Consider the following 4,403-nt stretch of genomic DNA (forward strand, 5'->3'; position numbering starts at 1 on the left):
CCTCCTTTTGTTCTCTCCTTTTCCTCTTTCTTTCTTTTCCTTCTTTCCTTCTCTTTCTTTCCCTCTTTCCTTCTCTCTTTTTATCCCCTTTCCTTCTCTTTCCTTCCTTCCTTCCTTCCTTCCTTCCTTCCTTCCTTCCTTCCTTCCTTCCTTCTACTCTCTCTCTCTCTCCTTCCCTCTTTCCTCCTTCTACGGCCCAACTCTAGTGAGAAGGGGTTTAAACTTTAAACCCCTTCTCTCTTCACTTCCACCCCTCCCAGGCCGGCTGGGGAAGGGAGGTGGAGGGTTTTGAAGATGCCTCCCCCCCCTTTTTGCTTCCCCTTCTGACATCACTTCCAATGATGTCAGGGGGTGTGGTATATGCTAATGAGCTATTATGCTAATAGCCTAGTAGTTTTCTATGAAATGACCCCTGGTGCTTATGGAATCAATTAGGAAAATTCAGTTCACCACTGATCATTTTCTGACATGCTTTTTATTGAAGAATGACTTTTCTTGTTGCATAATTTTAGTGAAATGCTTTTAAAAAGCAGATGAATGGTTCTAAAGCACTAAAAACACAAACAATCTCTTATGGGATGTGGTTTCATAACCAATATCAGCAGGATGTGAACACTAACCCTTTGCAATTGCCTGAAAATGGAGCCATATTCCAAACAAACTCCATGCAGAAATGTTAGTACATAAACATATAATCCTTTTCCTTCCACTTTACAGTAATGAACATTATTTGAATTCTGAATTCTTAAGTCCCAAGTATCACCAGTAAGTTAATGTAGGGTCTGTATTGTTTGGCTGGATATTGATGTGGCTGATTATTTCCATTCTGAGTTTATGCCAGGAAAGGGATTTCATTCTCAGAAATTTTTCCATGTCCTGAAAAGCTGTGATCCTAATGATGCTATAGGGTTCCCTTCACATTAGACAGCTTGAAATACAACAGTGCCCACCGGGATCAGATTACTGGTAGGAGAATATGTGGTTGACCAAAACATTCTTCATGATCACAAATTCAAATACATGGAGAAAAGGAAGCAGAGAAATGCATGTGATCACCTTTTAGAATAACATGTTTTAAATAACTGTTTTGAAAAGGCTGTCCCTGGCATTTCATTAACCAAAGCTGTTCACCATTAAAGTACAAAAAGACAGCCAGCTCAAGCTTGATATAACAGTCTCAGCTATATGGAATCGACAACCTAAATAGAAGAAAATACTTTTAAATGCTTCTGAAATTAGACCACCTTGCCCAGAGGTAATGAAAGAGTTTTTCATTACAGGTAGTACTTCCACCATCATTGTATTACTAACCTATATTTCCAGGTCACCTTGCACCTACCGCCTGAGCTACTGTAATGGGGATAGAAGGAAGAGAGGCAACACTTCACTGACAAGTACCTCAGAGGTGGTTCCTGGAAACTCGGGGAAACATTTCAAAGAGAGCCTGGAAGTATTTCATAGACAGTCAACATATACAGTATTTCATAGACAGTCCTACAGAAAGAATTTCAGGATAAACATGATCTGTATGGACACATGAAGCTGTCTTATTCTGAATCAGTATTGTCTACTCAGATTGGCAGCAACTGTCCAGGGTTTTATGTTAGAGGTCTTTCTCATCACCTTCTAAACGACCCTCTTGAATTGGGAATACTAAGAATTAAACCTGGGACCTTCTGCATGCCAAATAGATGCTCTGCCAATGAGCCACAGCCACAGCCACCCCTGCGCCCATTAATGTAGATTTCAATCACAACATCTTAATTACCTAAAACCAGAAGTATCAGCAAATGTGTATATACACATGTACTAGGCTTGCCAAGTCCCCGCCCCAGAGGCCCGTTCCCCGCCGCCGGCGGATCGGGCCCTGGGGGGAACCCCACCCCAATGTGCGCGTCACTAGGAAGTGACGTTAGGACACCGGGCACACTGGGGGCCGGGCCACGACCATCAGAGGGAAAACTCTACGGTTTCATCCAGCCCGTGAGCAACTGATGCAAGGGAGGGAACAGGAGGCTACTGGGAGCAGTGAGTGGGCAGAGCCATGCCATTTGTGGCTTCAGAATGGCAGAACAACCTTGTCTGCAGCAGTTAAGCAGAACCCCTTTGCTTCAGTGGCAGACTAACTGCTAAGTTGGGAACCACTACAGCTGCATTCAAACTGGCTTGGGGTTCCAAGGCGAGGTCACATGCCTCTCTGCACAGCGTGCAGCTCTGGGGACACTGTCCTGGATGGCCATGGGGATCAGTGTTTGCATGTGGGAGGGGTGTTCAGACAATTCTCTACTGAGGTCTGCTGGCGGCCAGTGCCGCTGCCATATTTGTCTTCCCAGTCCCCTTCTGTGATGGTTTGGGGGCATGGGGGAGCTCATAATACCCTGTGGCTTTGTGTTTTTATGCTGGGGCCTGGACTCACAGCATTGGCAGTGGGAGCAGGCTGGGGAAGGGGTTTGCCTTCTTCCAGGCAGCGCAGGTGCATCTGCCCGGCACTGCACTGCTGGCTCTTCAGTCTGCTTTTCCTCTGCATCCTCCCCCCAGCCCATGGGGCCTTACAGTGAGGACAGACCAACTCAGAGCTTACCAGCTGCTGTCCTTCATAAAATTTATTTATTTATTTATTGATTGATTGATTTGATTTGTACCCCCACCCTCCCCGCCAGAGCAGGCTCAGGGCGGCTTACACAAAAATGCAACAGATATCTCCAGTACCTGGCATTACATTTTATGGCACATTTTATGGCACACATGACCTGGCCTTACAAGGTCACATTTATGTCAGATCTGGTCCTTGTAACAAATGAGTTCGACATCTCTGCATTAAGGGATGAGCTTCAGCCATAAATCACAAATGATTGCTTTGTTTCTTTTGCTGGACATCAAAAGAATACATGAGATGCTATACATTCTTTTCCTTTTTTAATTTCTGTAATTTAAAAACTTTAGCCTAACTTTTTATTGAATGTTAATACATAAAAACAAACACTGTCATAGCAAATATTTCTTTTTTAATACACACATTAAATAAAGTTTTGTTTCCAATAGCTTCATTTTAAATACTACATTGGGTAACTATACTTTCCACAAGAAAACCTAAGAAGGACTAGCACTGCAAACAGATATGCACCTGTGCATGGAGCCTGTGTAAATGGAGCACATTTATGAAAATTACTTTTCCTGCCTCCCTCTCCACACCTTCCAAAAGCTGCTCCTGAAGGTCCCTGGGACAGTGGACTTGGGGGAGGGGGAAGAGCTGCAGTAAAAAGGGGAAAGAAGCAGAAATTACCTCCTCCTCTTGCACGACCCACAGTAGTGAACATTTCGGTCCCTTTCCAACCCAACACTGCACTGAACCTCATGCAGTCAAGATTTAACTAGTTCCATTACTCCTGACTCACCAGAGTACAGATGGTCTGTTGAATGCAGAGAACTTAATGTTTTACAGGATGTGAATCATCTCAAGAAGATTTAATGCTGGACGATTTAACTATTGACTCAGTTTCTTATCCAGGTGATGCAAATCATGCCTGTGGCTTGTTTGGTCCAATTCATCAACCAACACAAAGCCGGAATTCTTTGCCTTGAGGTTTTTATACACCCAGAGTGTCTCTGCCAACTGCCCAGTAATGAGAGAAATCAGTATACCCAGTGGGATTTCTGTACAGACCTACAAAAAGAAAGAAAAATAGTTACTATTGCATAGCAGTTATACACTACATACTCTTGTCCCAGTCTATCACTAGACCTTAATACCAACAGCAAGGCATTTATGTATCATTGATTGTGTCTTAATGCGTTAAGAGTTCTATTGGACTATGCATTCCACTGCAAGCAAGGCGGCAGCGACATCCAGCACCTGCATTCTTTCAGATGCTCATCCAGCTAACACTTGTGGCTCCTAATTCAGCAAACAATACTGATAAAAACCTGATTTTACTTGCTCATCTTTTTTGCTCGACTATACCTCAATAATAATGCAAGTGTCAGGCCCCCTTTTTCTTTTTCTTAAATGCTTGCTGACCCTTTGATTACAAATATGGTCTCTTCAAAGTAGCATATCATTTTTAAAAAAAGACAGAAACCATCATTAACAAGCATTGCAAAAACCCCAACACCCTATGAGAAATCTCATCACCAACCAGGTTTTTTTAAAAGAATGTTTTATTCATATTTTGATAATAAAAGGAGTACATGAATAGTTACATGATTATAACATATAGTTAGTGTTAGCTTTGTTTCCATTCATCTTCAGGAATATGTTGAACAAGAAAGAAGACCCGCGAAACTTGCGCGGGGGGGAGCTGCAAACTCAGCAGGCGTAGGAGGAACCAGCAGGAGCAGGTAAGCTCTCCACTCCCCCCATCCCACCGGTTCCTCCGTCTCCTCCACCCCCGCCCCTCCCCCCG

General features: G+C 43.4%; 1 protein-coding gene across 1 annotated transcript in view; it reads right to left on the reverse strand.

Moving 5' to 3' along the window:
- The window catches only part of SULF1 (sulfatase 1), a 127,408-nt gene extending 123,941 nt beyond the window's left edge, over nucleotides 1-3,467 (reverse strand). Inside the window, exon 1 of the mRNA XM_015408952.1 lies at nucleotides 3,396-3,467. The gene's annotated coding sequence lies outside the window, so the exon portion shown is untranslated. The remainder of the gene's footprint in view (nucleotides 1-3,395) is intronic.
- Between the last annotated feature and the right edge of the window lie 936 nt (nucleotides 3,468-4,403).

This window comes from Gekko japonicus, unplaced genomic scaffold (genome assembly GCF_001447785.1).
Source record: "Gekko japonicus isolate JY-2015 unplaced genomic scaffold, Gekko_japonicus_V1.1 scaffold88, whole genome shotgun sequence".
NCBI classification, from domain to species: Eukaryota; Metazoa; Chordata; class Lepidosauria; order Squamata; family Gekkonidae; genus Gekko; species Gekko japonicus.